This window comes from Ictidomys tridecemlineatus, chromosome 3 (assembly GCF_052094955.1).
Source record: "Ictidomys tridecemlineatus isolate mIctTri1 chromosome 3, mIctTri1.hap1, whole genome shotgun sequence".
Classification (NCBI taxonomy): Eukaryota; Metazoa; Chordata; class Mammalia; order Rodentia; family Sciuridae; genus Ictidomys; species Ictidomys tridecemlineatus.
The window spans coordinates 170,901,504-170,919,442 of record NC_135479.1 but is presented as its reverse complement, the minus strand read 5'-3'; the positions used below and the strand labels follow the sequence as shown (position 1 = coordinate 170,919,442).

Genomic DNA, 17,939 nt, shown 5'->3' with positions numbered 1-17,939 from the left:
TTCACTTTAACATATATTTATTTTAGGTTTTCTGAGTAGTGGCTCATCAGTTGTGACAGAAAAAGAAAAATAGTTACATGGAGTTTTCAGTTATTTTTAAAGGACTTAGTCACTTGGTTTGAGAGTGACTAGATATAAACTTTTATTACCATTAGTAGCAACCAGCCTGCTGAAAGAACAGTCAGTGGGTCAGTGAACTGATGTCATGTTATTTTGACTTTTGTCATCTTTAGCTACTCAGCTAAGGCTTAACTTAATCCTGTGAAAGACTCAGCAAAACTGTTTTCATGTTTGCATGGAGGGGGCGTGGATTGGGGCAAAGGTCATACATATTTTGTCTTAGTACAGCCAGAACTTGACACCTTTTTTTTTTTTTTTTTTTTTTACTTTTATCACCGCCTCCTTTGTGTATTACAGTGATTATTGCAATTGTTTCCAGGTAGTCTGCCAAACTATCAGGTCTAATCAGCTCTGTAGAGAATGAAGGAGAGCCTGCATGGAAGATACTGCCTTTAGAGTAAGGCAAATTGAAATTTTTCTCAAGACACTCAGGGAAGAGTACTGGATCCCAAACTACAAGAAGTAGTTTTAGGTAGACAAGTATGTGGGATGACAGTAGAGTATGTAAAATATTTAGAAAAATAAAGAATGTTAAAATAGTAAAAATTGGAGGGGAAAATAAAATAAGAATAAAGGACATATACAACACCTCTATATTATTTATTCAGATGTCCCAGTCCTCAAAATCCTAATTCATGCAAAGTTCTCAGTTTCACATATGTTGGGGATGTGAGGGTAGGATAAAAGGGGAGAAGAAAAAAAAAGAAAAAAAATTCTCAACAGGAGAAACCAGGATTTTTGCTAGTTTTAGAGATCCATATCTTTCCTGCTTCCCTTCTTATTCAATATGTGGGGTTGTCTGTTGTTAGCTGGCATGTCTGCCCTCAGGATGGTAAAGGTAACCAGGGTGGGAAAGCTGGTCCTGGTGCAGGGCACTTGGAAGTAAGGAGTGGCACCCTCGAGCCCCTGCAAGAAGATTCCACCTCAAGGGTCTCTTTTTGGGTCTGCTCATATGACTTGAGCACCCGGTCCTGTCTCCCTATCTTGCCTGAAGATTTCCCAGTTCCTGGTCTCTCTGTTAGTCTCCAAACATTTGCCCCATTTCCCTCTCCCTTAGCAGTTCCAAATCTCTTCCCAGGGCTCCCATGGGTATCGCCCGGGTTACATTGCATACCTGTCCCACTGAGAGCTTTTTAGTGTTGGGCAGCTACTGTGTTGAGTTACCACTGCTGGGGAGAGGGAGTGTTGGAAACAAGCTCCTGGCCAGCTGGAGTTCCGATCTGGGAACTGTCCTCACCAAATATGGCAAGGAAGTTGAGCCAAGATGGAGGCAGTCTGCTTCCAGCACCAGGGTGTTAAGGTGTCGCATGGGGCTGGGGGAGCCGAGTGATGGTGCCCTGCTGAGGGTAGATAACAGCTGAGTGACCTGCGTGGGAGCTGAGTGATGTCTGGGAGCTCTGCAGAGGTGCTGATAAGGTGATTCTGCTAAGGCACTTGTATGCTCTGTGTTGGCTAGGACTTCAGGAGTTGGGTGTTGGGAGCCAGAAGTCCTGCTGGAACACTGAGGCTTGAAGCCCTGCACAGGAGCAGAGTGTTGGTGATTTCTGCAGAAAGCAGGTGTATAGGGGTCCTCTGTCACTCTCAGAGATGCCATATGCCCACTAGGTGTGATCTGGGTCATGGAACATCACAGAATGCTGTCTCCCTCTGGCACGCCATCTTAAATTTCTTCCCCAGTCCTTTTAGTTTTTTTTTAATTTTGAGCCAGGGTCTTACTATTTTGCTGAGGTGGGCCTTGTACTTGTGATCCTTCTACCTCAGTCTCCTGAGTCAATATTTTTTAATTGTACATATTTATGGGGTGCAGTGTGATAATTTGACATATGTATATGATGTGAACACATCAAAAAAATGGTAATTTGCAATTCCTGCTCCTTAAACATTTATCATTTCTTTATGTTGGAAACCTCCAAATTCTTTTCTAGTGATTCTTTACAAAATATGCTCAAAATGTTCAATTCAATACTATACTTTTCAAGCTTAAAGGGTCATGAGGAAATAAAGTATGCATGCAAATTAGAATAGTAGTTTAAATTGGACAAGACATATATCTCATAACTGCCAATATTCTGAAACTCCAATTATTAACATCTGTCATGAGGCATTCCATTTTAATCTTTTTATAGTTTATAATAAATCTAAATTTGATAGTTCAGAAACATTAAGATCAGTTGATTAGACAACTCTACAGTAAAGTTAGTAATAAATACAAAATATATTCTGGGATGGGGTGAAAAAAAAAGGTTCTTTGTGAATTCTGACTATTAGACGCAAAATATTTGCAGTATTAGTTTCAACCCTAATAAGAAGTAGACCAATTACCTATTTTTATAAGAGTCAGACTAGAGAAGATATATAAACCTAAAATATTAATTACCACTCCTGATGTAATTATGACTGTCAATTTTTGAAAAGAGGGCTAAATGTACATAATGCAATTAATATTAGCATATTAATATTTGCTGTGAATTAAACCTACTTTTATAATGAATTAAGGTTTACTTCCTCATGTAAAATGTTAACTGAAATGAGAGTCTACTAGCTAATTACCAAATGCATTTTTCCTTTTTGCAGCATCCTTATAGATAAGAGATATATATTGGTCATTTATGCTTTTAATAAAACAACAAGGTATCTTCTGGGCTAACACAAATACTCATGAATAATTATTGCTTATGAAGATGATTTTATGTACCTGGTTTTAAACTGGTTGATACTGCATTAAAACATTCAAGAATACATTACTTTAGGTCATGAAAATAGAAACACTCATAGGAAAGGATTTATTGATAACCTATCTTCTGTGGAAAAAAAGACTTTTAAAAATATATTTATGTTACAAATTATGAAGGAATAACCACTTTAATATCATTGAAGGCTCTATGTATATATAACCCACTTAATAGTGGGAAAATGTAATTTTTAAGCCTCCAAAAATAAGTCCATTTTTGTTGAACCACTCATAAATTCTACCACTTTCTCTAGTTTTCTGAATCCATGCTTAGAAGAATTAATCCAATTACAATGTCCTTGATTAATTAAAGAATTATTTCAATTACAATGTTTTAAACTGACATTAGGAAGAGTTTTGAGTTTTTCTACAGTATCAGGAACTGCTGGTTTCCTAAAATATATTTAATTTGCATTATTTTGAAAAATTAAGTTTATGGCCATTCTTATTTGACCCAGGAAGTGATCAACATTATTTAACTTATCATCCTCATTGACTTGAGATAACTTGATGCAAATTGTGGAAGCACTCAATTCTTGCATTTATTTATTCATTTATGCTTCACATATTCATTAAACAAATGTACATTGAGTGCCTATCTAGTATGCTGGCCACTATTCTGAGCACTGAGGTTAGATCAGTAACAGAACAGCAAGGGGAAACGCCCTGAGTGAAGACAGAATAAACATTATGGAAACCACGATGAACAAAAATAAGGCAGCCTAGTATCAAGTGGCTTTTGCGAGGATCATCAAGGAGGCCTCTATTTAAACATAGTGTTTCTGTAGATAGCTACAAAACCGGAGATTGTTCAGAGTGGGGTAAGAACAAGGACAGCAGCTCTGAGGGAGGATCAGACCTGTAAAGGAGAGCAGGAAAGTCAGTCTGTCTGAAGCAGAGGGAAGGAAGGGTAGAGCAGTGACAGAACAGGAGGCCTGAGAAGTGCTGTTCTAAGCTGTCTACACACTCAGCGAACACACAAATACATGTGGTGACTTTTATGCTAATAGAACTCTTACTCCAGAAAAGGCCAGAAGACTATCCAAGAGAATGGCAGACTGTATGACACAGCTATATTATTAATTTTGCAGTGCAGATTTTATGATAGCAACTAATTGTTTAAAATTAGTGAAAATATCCTGACCTTGAAGGAACTGTTAGCTTAGAATTGCCTTTAAACTGCTTTTTGTTCTACTTGAAATATCTTACAAATTTGGAGAGCTCAGCTAAAGTTTTCAAAAGTAGATTAGATTATGTAAAATAAAGAATGGCATATTAAACATAGATGGGACATACATTTCGCAGATTATTTCTTTTTCTCTTAGGCATAACCATTTGAAATGAAAACAATGAGCACCAGGATTCAATGTTGGTTCACTTAAGACTAGCTATGTTTACCTTAAGTTTTTATTTCATTTTATTATTTTCTCAGCCCCCCCCACCCCCCACCCCCGCCCTTGGCTCTCTTTCCCAGGAGCATTATTTTGGTAGACTAGAGAAATGTGTTAGACATTGACATTCATCAATGTCATTTGAATTGAATTCAAAACATATACTGAACTAAAGGGAGAAACATAATGTGATCATTATACCATTGTATAATGATTAGCAACTGGTTGAACAACTTTACTGTAGGGTATGTATGGACTTACATAAATCTTGTCATGTTCAAGCAATTAATTTTTGAGCATTAACAAGTGCCAAATGAAAAGCTACCACACATTGCAAATACATTGATCAATGAACTGACATATATCCTGCTCTCATAAAACTTACAATCTTGAAAGAGAAGACAGAAAATAAACTACCACAAGTGTGTCATAACATTTACAGAGGAGCTTCAGAACCATATGGAAGTGCTAAGTCACATAAGTGCTAAGTGTAGGCATAGGGAACATTTGCCTGGGGTGATGATTTAATATGTGTTTAGAGGCTAAGTATTTTAGCTAAATAAGGAGAAGGTGGTTGTGGAGAGTATTTGAGACAGAGAATACATAACAAGGTGAAGCTATTCTGATGCTGAGATCATTATACAGAATAATTAAAGGAGTGGTAATATTGAACACAAAGAGCTGCAGTCATATTATGAGACTGAATATGTAGGCTGGAGTCAGATAGAAGTGTTTTGGATTTGTGCAGAAATTGGACTTTATTCATATTGCAAGGATAAGCCATCAACGGATAGAGGAACAGAGAATATGGTTAGTGTCCTTAACAAGTTGAATTGTGTTCCCTTCCAATTTATATGCTGGATTTTTAACCCCTAGAAACTCAAATTTTAGGGGTTAAATCACTTTATTTGCAAGCAGGGTCATTGTAAACATAACTAGTCGAGATACTGCTGGAAGAGGATGGGCCCCAATCCCAAAATTTTGTTCTAACAAAAGGGGAAATTTGGACACATGCACACACAATAGGGAGAACACCAGGTAAAGATGAAGATAAAGATCTAGTGAAACAGTGGAAACCAAACTGCCAAGGAAATACTGGAAGCTAGGATATTTCTCCACCACAGTTCTCAATCCTGTAGAGACCTTGGTCTTTGATTTTCAGCTTCCAGAATTGTGAGACAATAAATTTTGTCATTTTACCTGGGTGTGGTGTTTTGCTATAGCAGTCCTAATATAGTATCCACATTAGAACTCATAGCAATCACAAAAACTCAATATTAAGCTGAATCTTAAATAATGACCTTATATAAGGTTAAATGTTAAAATCCTTTCTTGGGTCAGAACTTAATTATGCAAGAATATAATGGCAGAGATACTGTTTAGCAGTTGTATGAGATTAAAGAGGAATGCATTCCTTTTGGAATATGTCTAATATTAATCATTGGTTTAGACTGGAGCTCAATTCCATTTTAAAGTATATTGAAAACTATTTTATTTTTTGGAGTAAGAACATATCTTGAAATATTTGTTAGTGTGCTTGTCTTTTCACACTTCCTGGTCACTTGACTCTTTCCTTCATCAGTGTTATATCAATTGCACTGAGAATGAGATGAAAAAAAAAAAAAGAAAGACAAGTTCTTCTTTTGAAAATATTAATGTTTTATTAGACCTTATTTAAGGTCTTATTAGAAATAATAATTTTGAAATCTAAGCTTTTTTATTTGCAACAACCAGAGATTTTGTAGTCGTGTTGTCTTTAGATGTTGTTGTTTTTGAGAGAACAACAAAAGGAAAGAATGGAAGCCATAGCATTGTGCTCCAACTTTGAAAATTTTATACAAATATTAGGATATATACCTAGATTTGAGAAGTGGGCACTTTTCTGTGTATGTTTCTTTCTCTTTTCCAAATATATATATCTGTTCCTTTAACATTTATCTCTTAGGCAAACTGTCTCTCTTTGTACCACTAGCTTCCCTTACTTCAGCTGACTTCTACAAATATGAATGTACATCTCACTGTGAAGACCTTTCCAGTGGCCTTTTTGGTTTCATTATGTCAATGGCTCTAATTCACACTGTTGTTTTCTAGATGAATATTAGTCAAGGTTTCAAATCATACATCTGTGTATTAAAATCATAATGGAAATAGAAACATTGTTTATATAAATAAACTATATCATATTTTTGCCAAGTTAGCAAGTACAAAAAACTAAAAGATTATTGAGAACATTCTGTTCCCTTGAGAAATAAATAAATGTCAACTTTTATTCCTTTTAAAATAATACAAAACAATCAAACACAAAGTTCACAAAATTATAAACTATAAATCATATCTACATTCATAAGGTTTGCATACTTTTTGTAGGTGGGTGTCCCATGGTCCATCTGTTCATATTCTTTTCCAAAATCTTTTCCTGGATTCTTTGGATTAATGGATTATTTTTATGATTACTATTTTAACTCTAGTCATCACTTAGCTAACTCATTTTTTGATGATTAAACTAGTCAGTGTTTTTCAAATTTTAGCATGCATTAGAATCATCTGGAGATCCTTCAAGCTTGAAATCACTGTATATCTGGTTAATTTGAATTGGCCTATGTATACATTATGTTAAAGTTCCTGATATACTATTCTTATATTCTGGTTTCCTTGTTAAGAAAAAAGACTGTTTCACTTTTAAAATTATGACTTATTTATTTATTTACTAATTTGTTTATTTGTTTACTTACTTTTGATTGCCTTTGAAAGCCATCACTGGAGATCAGTTTCTTGGTCCTTTGTGAGTTAGACAGGTTCAAACTCAGGTTTAGCTTATAATGAGATTAATGATGAAGTTAAACAGTTTGAGCTCACAATTACACTTAGAATAAGATTGAAGGTGAAAGTTACCTTCTCCCTAGAGTTCACTGCAGTATAAGTTTCACAAAGCCAAGGTATAATTGTTACTTACTCCAGTCCCTAGGATGGAATATGGAAAATAGTAGATGTACAATAAATATTGATTTAATGAACTAGTAAGGCCATATGGATCACCAATAAACTTATACTCATCTTTGGGAAAGATAATAAAGGAGAGGAATAAAATAAAATTTGAGTTATTCTTAAATAACTTTCTGACATTGTCCTCTTTGATTTAACTGTAGTCACAAACATGTAATTTTGGTATAATTTTACTGAGGATCTAGTTCATGAGACAGCAAAAGAAGGTGAAATTATTCTTGCGCTAAATCCAGTTTTTGTTATGTAGGAATATATATTTATAATGTATTATTAACACAACAATGAGTTAAAAATGAGATGAAAGTTATAATTATATAAAATCACTGTGATAAGCTCCTTACTTTTATCAATAGATGTTAATCTTGGTATTTTATTCAGGATTCTCCAGAGAACTGACTCAGTTTGTTGTTTCGTGTGTGTGTGTGTGTGTGTGTGTGTGTGTGTGTGTGTGTATAAACAGAGACAGATAGACAAATAGATATTGTAAGTCTTTGACCCAGATAATTATGATGGATGGCAAGTCCAAATCTGCAGAACTCCCCAGCAGGTTAGAGTCCTGGGAAAGCTAACAATGCACAAGAAATCAGTAGGCAGTGTATGGGAGAACACTCTTTTCCCTGGGAAGTCCTTTCTTTTTGTTCTATTCACACTTTGATTGGATGAGGCCTCATCAAATTATGGATGCTAATGTGCTTTGCACAAAGTTCCCTGATTTAAAAAAAAAAAAAAAAAATATATATATATATATATATATATATAATTAAATCTTTGTCCTTTATGAGTTAGACAGATTCAACCTCAGGTTTAGCTTATAATGAGATTAATGATGAAGTTAAACAGTTTATATATATATATAAATATAAACATATATATGTATATATATATATATATATATATATATATATATATATATATATATATATATAAACCTCTGACTTGATATTAGCTATCTGAATAGATGCATATTTAATTTTCTATAATTTTAAAATAGAAACAAAACTCTCCATTAAAACATAAAAATAGGGAAATGTCTTTGAATATACTCCAAAAGATTTATTATGTAACTAAAGTATATATATTTCCCTAATAATTAAGTTTTATATAACTAATTATTGTGAAAATGAATCACTGTTTATAATAATTGGTGTTTTTCAAAGGATATTTGTTTCTATTATGTTTTTAAATGAAGGAGTGGAGTGAACCCTATGCTTTCTGCAACTCCCTTTCCCCAAAACATACACACACACTTTCAGGCCCACAACATCAGTTTCTGCTGATGCTCAGAATGTTGCTGCTGAAATTTCATTGTTGAGTCTTCCCAGAAATTTTTATAGGTCTCAGAGAGCCATTTTATTCAAGGTTGAGCCCTCTTTTCAGAAAAACTTGTATCAGACCAGTCAAAATGGTGGTACCAAAGTCAGGTTCCTTGCCTGAGGACTAAAGGGTCAGGCAACTCAGTGTTTTCTAGCTTCAAAAGTGCCCATAGTACTGAGACCGTTGTTGAAAATTCTTTGCAGAATAATCACTTTCCTACCCAATCCTGCTTCCCTCCCCCCCTCCCTCTCAGGTGTTTATCACTTCACCATAAACCATTCTATGTGCATATCTCTTATTATACTTGAGATTATTTCAGAGCTAATATAAGGGTCCTGAAATAGTACTTTAAGTATATTTGACAATGTCAATGACAGGAAGGGTAACTGTAAAAATAAATGATATTTATTTTTTATAGTGTGTTTTAATTTTCAACATGAGAAGATGGGCTTTATGAGAAATCCTTAGTTCATTATAAATTCCTTATTAAATATGTGTCTATTTTGAATTAAATTTGTGCTTATTTTATGATTATTTCCTTTATCATCCATCATCATTATCATTAATCAATATCAATTTATTGAGACAGGTTTGATTTCTTAAACCATTATTCAATGGTCTTATAAAAATGATTAAAGTAAAGGTATTATCCCTCCTTTACTTTCCTTCCCTGTGAATGATGGATTTTCAGATCTTAGATGCATTCTTTCTTTCTGTCATTAGTTTTCAAATCCTTCCACAAAATGTAGAGCTCTCATCCTACTTGGTGGCCTTATGTTTCAGCACTTGGCATTAGAGGAAATGAACCATGGATTTTATTTATCTGGTTGCACATAAGAAGCTCTGATTTGAGAGCAGCTATCTGGTTTATGGAAAGTCCTGGATCAAGAAAGACTATGTGGCCAGGTGCAATGTGACAGAATATCATGAGAAGAAAAGGCTTAGAAAAGCTTTAAATAAAAAGATTGCACCGATATAAAGCAGCAAGTATACTCCAGATCGAGGAGTCAGGAAGGCTCTCTTAATAGTGGTTATATTAAAAATCCTTCAGTTTCTTCACAGTGAAATCCAATATACTGCTTACCTCAAATATGGGATCACATTACTATTAAATGTGGAATAATAAGGCTATTAACTTAGTCATTTATTGAACACATAAAACATACAATTTTACAACTTGGAACTGCTGCAAAAAAGAGATATTCCACATGCTTCCTACTTTTTCCAAGATCAGCAATATTAAATTCCCTGAGAAAAGACAGGAATAATTAATCTTTGGTAACTACTTTAGAAAAGCACTTGGAACATGATGCAAATTTATTTATATGGTCTGCAAAAAAGATCAGTCTTATGACAATTGATTGTATTTCTCTTTCACACACTATAGTTTCATTTTTAGGGGAAATTTGAGAGTCACATTGTAGTCAACAATGATTTTCCTGTGTTGCTTTAATTTTGTCATGACAAGATTTTAATACCATGTAGGATACCCACTTCCTTATGGTTTTAAGCATAACTATGTGTTATATAATTTTTGTTTAATAGTTTTGTATTATTTTTCAAAGGAATTAAACTTGACATATATTCATTTCTCAAAGGAGGACAAAGTTCCCAGTAGTCTCAGTTTGGTTCAGTGGTTGCCAACCCAGCAAAAGATAATGACATTTATTCATTCTGCATAGCGTTTATATGTCCATTATGATTTTTAGTTACCCGGTGTGTGATTTAAAATCCTGAGTAATATTCACGAAGAAAACAACACAGCAAATTAGATCAACTGCAATAATGGAACCAAAACATATCACTGGAACGGTCTTCACCGTGATGAGACAGAATAATGAGATTTTTTTCTGCAAATATTAAAGTAGATAACAATAGATTTGAGAAATAGGTAAACACTTTCCTGTTTGTTCTTTCCTCTTTTCCAAACTGTAATCCCTCATTTTGTATGTTATCTCTTAGGCAAACTTTATTTTTACCACCAGTTTCTATTAATTCTAAGTTCTCATCTGTTTCTCAATAATGTTTAGGAAAAATGATGAGCAGTGGACATCCATGTATCCTCTCCTCCACAGGAGAGATGCTCTCAGGAAGAAGAAAAAATAGAGCCTTCAAACCCCCTTGTAAACTCACTACAAAGAGACTATTTTGAAAATTAGTGCTATTTGTTTACTAGGGGATTCTTTGTGTAATACTTTTAAAGGATGGACTTAGACTAACTAGCATTGCTAATTATAAACAAACCTGGAACCTATGCAATTATAGAGCATAATTTTCTTGAGAATATCACATAAGCTATGGAAGTACCTAAGTAAGAAATAAGGAGGTTTCCTGATGAAGTAGCTACCTTCTCTGTAAATAATTACAGACTTTATGCAGAGTTTCCTTATTTTAGTCTATGCCATGTGCATTCTGATGAGGCACAATGGATTGCACAGCCGGACCCAGACTCTTCCTGGCTTTGTCTATTCCCTATGCTCACTTGAGTAATTGAAGAATCAGTTATTTTTAATAATGAGTACATCTCCAATTCTTGTAAATCTGATTTATTAATCGGCTTCTTTGCAACCTCTCAGAATTCTAAATGGAGCTTCCTTCCAGGATTCATGTCAGGTTATGTAGATAATTGCCATCTAAAGAACAGATCATTATAAAAATTGACCATATGCTAACATGATAAATAAAATGGTTATTAATGCATTATTGTAGCACATATTATCCTCATTCTGAAGACAGGGCTCTGGTTTAAAGATTTGACTCCAGTGAAAAACATTAAAGACTCTTGGGCACCTCTAACACATTAGCTAGGGAACAGGTCTTTGGTTACACTTCAAATCACATTTATTGGAATAATCTGTGTATATTTGTTAGAAGAAAACTGAACTACAATTCACAGACACATATTTTAATAGTTTTCTCCTTGTTAAAAGAACCAGTTATCAATAGAATACAAAACAGAGGAAGAAAAAAATCTGCTTAGGAAAACTTTTATCAAAACTAATAAAATTTATCATCTTCATTCTTTAGTAAAATATGTGATAGGGATTTTCAGGAAGGGCTTAATAGTAATTTCCTAAAAGAATACACATTAATAGGAGTTCTGCCTACCTGTTTATGCAGGTATGAATAGACTTAAGAAAAGGAAAACACTCTCTTTCATACTAATTTTATCTTTTTGTTCTTATTTTCACTTGGATGTAAAAAGCTTTTATTGATGAAGTGAAGCAGTTCTACACTTAATTATGAATGATTTTTTTCTACTTCAAGTTCACATAAAATGAAAGTCTATAAAATAAAATATGTTTCATGGTATTAAGGATTGAACCCAGGGGCACTTTACTGAGCTACATTCTCAACCCTTTTTTAAAAATTTTACAGCAGGGTCTCACTAACTTCCTGAGGTTGACCTGGAACTTGAGATCTTCCTGCTGTAGCCTCCCAAATTGCTGGGATTACAGGCATGTAATGCCCATCTCCTTAAATCTTAGCACTTTCATAATTAATAGTTACTGTTCCTTCTTCAAAATCAGAAGAAGAACCTACATGTGAGGCTTAGACCTTAGATTAATTCCTTGGAGCTGTGGATGAGGTCACTCTCTCCATCTATATGGGTTTGGAGTAAACACTAGACCAAAACCCCCTAAGCCAGGAAAGAAAAAGAGGAAAACAGGATTGGTGAGTTATCAACAGTGTCTGCGTTAGGGCATGTGACATAAACTCTCTCCTCCATTTCTCCCTTGCTACTTCACTAAATTTCACGTTGCTCTCTAATGCTCATTTCCAAGCAGACTATTGGGAAATGTATTAGTTTCCTAGGGCTACTGCAACAATTAATCTTAAATTTTAAGATGGCTTTAAACAATAGAAATTTATTTTCTTACAGTTCAGAACGCTTGAAGTCCAAAATCAATGTGTAAATAGGACTGTGCTCCTTCTGAAGGCTCTGGGGATGAATCCTGCCTCGCATCTTCCTATCCTCAAAAACAAAAACAAAACAATACAAAAAAAAACAGATTTAACAAGGTGAAATTGCTAATTACCCTGACTTGATATGATGCACTGTACACACATATCAAATTAACACACTGTACCCTACAAATGTGTATATTTATTCTGAGTCAATTAAATGTTTTTTTAAAAAGTGAAATAAAATGTTTATTCAGGAGCTGTGAGCCTAATAACACCTTGGCAAGAATGAAATGCATATACATATATGAGCTACAAAATATGAATTGTGTAAGTTTTGGTGATTTTGCATATGACTTAAATGGTCTTTTATTTGCATTTAAAATGGCACTGCACAATGCAAAGATAAGTCATTAAATTCATGCTAACAAGTTAAATTTTTTCTCTATTTAAAATGACATTAAATAGCAAATGAAAAACACCATGACAAGATGAAAGAGAGGGGTTGGGGCACATTGGAAGAAAAAGAACTTTGTATTTTAGTAATTTAATGGCAATCTATTCCTGCTTTTGGGAAAAAAATATGTTTCATGGAGACATTTCCTCATGAATTTAATATTTCAGACAAGTTTTCATGGGGCAAATATGTTTTCTTCTTCCACAGGTGTAAAAATTCTTTCAAGGAGAGCAGTTTCCTAACAAATGAAAATATGTTCACCTCCAACAGCCTTGAAAATGTTACCCTTGGGAATAATGAACTTTACTGGGATGCTAGGCCCTTGTTCAAAACCCATTTTGTCAAAGGCTGATTAAAATATATCATTTTCCCATCTGTGAATTTTGCATTCTACTGCTTATGGCAACTCTTCCTTTTCTCCTCTAAGACAGAGATATTTCATCTTAATGATGATTATAGACTATTATTATCACCATGTGACTAAGAAGGTAATAAGAGGAAAGTTGTATTTGTTATTCAGAACTGATTCTCTGAACATATCAGTATGTGCTCAGAGTAGTCAAATGAAGAACCACTGGTGGCTAAGATTTATTTAAAACTTAGTTTAAATGTTTGTATAGACTCAAACCTCATCCAACATGTTTACTATTGGTTGGATTCATATAAACCACAAGTCAAACTATGCCCCTCAAAATATGTAATGATTATAAAATCAGTGAAGTTCTTGAGACTCATGACTTACAAAATAAATTCTTATTCAGTCTGTTTATATTAGCTATGTCTGATGCAAAAGTAATACTAATTGAACTAATTCTAGCTTTTTAAAATTGAAACAATTACTTCATTTCTTTATTTGATAATGACATATAGCAACATTTGAACAGAAGTTCAAAAGTATATTACATTTCCTGTTAGGACAAGAGATTTTTAATAATGTAATTGAAAAATATGCATAACACATTATAGGACAAAATACAGATCAAACTTAACTCATAACTAATCTAAATATCTAGGAAATTCATGTTTGTATAACACACACAAGCACCTACCTGTGCACATGGACCTGTGTGCACTGTACAGCTATGTAGGGTATATTTAATTTTGAGTCATAACAATATAATAACAAATACAAAAAAGTGAACAGCAATGACCATAATATATAGCATGCTAAAACCTTTAACAGAAATGGAGCAAATTCAAATTATGTTCCATGCATGTAGGATTATGTCAAAACAAACCCCACTTTTACATATAACTACACTGCACTATTTTTTTAAAAAAATAAATGTTATTCATACTTTTAAAAACACCCTTTTATAAAGTTCAAAAAATAAATAATTGCATGTATTTCTAAAATTATTACTTATGAATACACAGACATGCAGTAAAGCTCCGTAAAACTGAATGATAAAATAGGAGTCTGAATGATAAATACCCCACTGCTAAGAGGCAGGAAAATAGACAGAGGCATGCACATGATAAGACAGAGGTTGGTCCAAGTCTTACTTACCTTTCTTTCTTTCTTCCTTTCTTTCTTTCTTTCTTTCTTTCTTTCTTTCTTTCTTTCTTTCTTTCTTTCTTTCTTTCTTTCTTTCTTCCTTCCTTCCTTCCTTCCTTCCTTCCTTCCTTCCTTCCTTCCTTCCTTCCTTCCTTCCTTCCTTTTTGTTTTTATTCAACTTCATATTAAAGTAGAAAATATTTAAAGAACAGTTCACTTTTCACAAATGTATACCCCATAGATTTTTACAAATTGAGTCTACACTTAAACATTTAGATCAAGAAACAATGTTAAGAGCATCTAGGGAATGTGCTACACATATAAAATGGAATAGTATTCAGCCACTAGGAGGAATAAAATCCTGTCCTTTGCAACAGTGTGGATGGACCTAGATGTCATTATGTTAAGTGAAGTATGTCAGGTACAGAAAGGCAAACACAGACAGACCTCACACCTATGTGGGATCTAAAATAATTGATGTATGGGAGTTGAGAGTAGAATAGTAACTACCAATCACTGGGAGGAAGAGAGGAGGAGAGGTTAGTCATGGGACACAGTGTTATTATTTGAGAGTAGTAGCAATTTCTGGTGTATATGGCACAGAAGTGTCAATATAATTAATGATAGAACTTTATATATCTTAGAGTACTTAGAAGAGTTGAATTTGAATGTACTCACTACAAATAAAGTATAAATGAATAAAAATATCACATTGTATTTCATAAATATGTATAAATATTATATACATAATACAAAATAAAATGACAAAAAGAGTAACCTTTAATTCTCCCTTCTGTTTTCCTTCATTTATTAACTCCTCCTCCTGTCAAGAGTAACTATTTATCCTGACTGCTGGCAACCCAGATTAGTTTTTGTAATTTATGAAAACAAGACTACACAGGATGTATTCTAGTGTCTTTTATTTTGCAAAATAGCTTTGTGATTTTTTATTCATATTTTCAAGATGTAGTTTTGAAGGGTTAAGTCTTCCCTTCATATAATTTCATTTTGTAAATATGTCTCAATTCATTCAGCCTTCTTCTGGAAATAGATCTTTACATAACTACCAAATTGAGGCTTATACAAATATTGCTAGGACAAATCACAAGAATACTTGTCTTTTGTTGAACATGTGTATGCATTTAGGTATTTTTCTAAGAGAAAAACTGCTGGGTCATAGGGTCTGTTACACTCTTTCAACTTTAGTAGATCCTGCTAAAGAACTTTCTAAATCATTGTAGTAGTTTTTACTGTAATGTTTTACTATAATGTTCCCTATCAGTGCCAGCATTTGTTATTTAACATCTTAACTATTCTCATAGGTATCTAATGAATATTGCTTAATTGCCTATCTGACATAAGCTTTTTTTTTTTTTTTTTTAAGCACCTTCGGTTCCCAGACAGCTGCACTGCTCCTGACAGATCCAGGCAGCCACTGTACCCTGGAATGTTTCTCTGGTAGAGAGACAAAGTACCCACCGGGGGCTACAGCTGGGTGCTGAGTAAGTCTTCAATGTTTGCTATATTATTTTGAGAACTGTATGTGCACATCTTCTTCCTATTTTCTACTTGGTTTATGTTTTTTTTTATTGTTGTTGTTGATTTTCTTTTCATATCTGGATATGAATCTTTTGTCAAATATGTGTATTAGAAACACTTCATTTTACTCTGAGTCATCTGTTTGCCCAATTAATGATACTTTTAGCAATTAAAAAGAAGTTTTAGAATACAATTCAACTTAGAAAAATTTCTCTCTCTTGATCTCTCTTATTTTAAACATAGCTCTCTCTTCTAAAGTTACATAATGAGTTGTTGATTTCTGTTATAACTACATCTATCGTTATGTGTAATGTGAAACAAGAATCAAGATACATTTACTCCCACGTGGTTATCCAACTGACCTACCACCATTATTAAAAACAACAACAACAATAATTAGCCAGTGCAATATTTTTTATTTTGAATGGTGAATTATAAGTACTAATTATGTTGTTAAAAATATTTAAAATCCAACTAAGTAAAAGTATACTAGAATGAAGTAATGAAAGAAAAAAATCTAAAGAAATGGGGATGTTTAATATAGTTATAATTATCTTACATATAATAAATAACTGAAAATAATAATAATACAAAGAAAAATAAAGAGCATATGTGAGGCAAAATTACAAAAATTGGATTCTTATGATAGCAACTATTCAGTATACAGATCAGATCATATTGGTTATCTGAAAGTCTCCTGAATAGACAGAATTAATATAGGCAATTGTTTACACAATTGATGGAGAAGTCAAATAGAACAGAGGCTCTTAAAGGTTTCTATTATACCCAGAATTGTTAACTAAAGAAAGCAGCTTCTACACTTAGGATTGGGGAACAAAGGAACTGGAATTCAAACTCATTAGTGGGGTGTGACCTCATCCCCCTAGGAAACTTATGGGCCCTGAGAGACTGGTGTGGCAAAGCAGCTGGATTCTGTGAGGAACTGCTAAATGTCTGTGAAATTACAATTACAATTACAAATTACAATTGATTCCATAAAGGAAAAAAATACATAAAATTTCTTCTCCTTTCCCTCTGTTCTCCAGTATGCCTCCAGTGTCCCTTATTGGAAGAATATGACAGAAGGTCAACTAGCAAAAACAGACATGTGTGTAGGTCTCAGTTTCAGCATGAGAAAGCAAAGTATCACACAGATTGCAGTTGATAGACAATAGATTAATAATGACAGTATGACAAAACAAATTTGAATATTAAAATTGTTAAATTATTTCACATTTGGCTTAGTTGAAATTTAAATTAAACACTTGATGATGTATTCAGGCTCAAGTCAAAACAATGAAATTTAATTCAGAGTGCATTGTATTTGTTTATATGGCATTGAATATTATTACATATTTTCCAAGCTTACAATATTGAATAAAACATTATTAATTTTTATTTTATTTTATGGATTCCTATAATACAAATTATTTAAGTCTAATGTACTGCCTTAGTTAATGTTTATAATCTACAATTTTTCTGTTTTGTAGATGTATTACTTTTCTTTATTGCACAATTTGATTTTACACATATTTATGAGGACAGTGTTTAATTTGATATATGTAAAAAGTATAATGATAAAAATAATGGTTATAGAGTTTCTACAAGATATAGAATAAACTGTTGTATGGGATCACTCCACTGTGTACTATAGAGAATGCTAGAACTCATAGCACTTAACTGAATTTTGGTACCCACTATCAAACTTTTCTTACTCTCCTCTTTGTAATCATCTTTTTGGCTTCCACATACATATGAATGAGAACCTAGGTCATTATTTTTGTTATATAAATATTACTCTGCCTCCATATTCTTTTTCCAGTAATTGCTACCACTCAAACTTTGTGAAATGGTCACAAATATCATCCCAATATATCAATATGATTTCAGCCGCTTCATTTAAAACTTACTATGCTTTTTTAAACTCATTCTTACATATGCTTGCTACTATAAATAAAATACAAAACTTTGTGATAATTT

At 33.2% G+C, this 17,939-nt stretch overlaps 1 non-coding gene across 1 annotated transcript; it reads right to left on the bottom strand.

The window, feature by feature from the left end:
- Positions 1 to 15,806: 15,806 nt before the first annotated feature.
- On the bottom strand, positions 15,807 to 15,932 carry LOC120884670 (small nucleolar RNA SNORA77). Its single transcript, XR_005727092.2, has one exon. It is a non-coding gene; the product is annotated as a small nucleolar RNA SNORA77 (small nucleolar RNA).
- Positions 15,933 to 17,939: the final 2,007 nt, after the last annotated feature.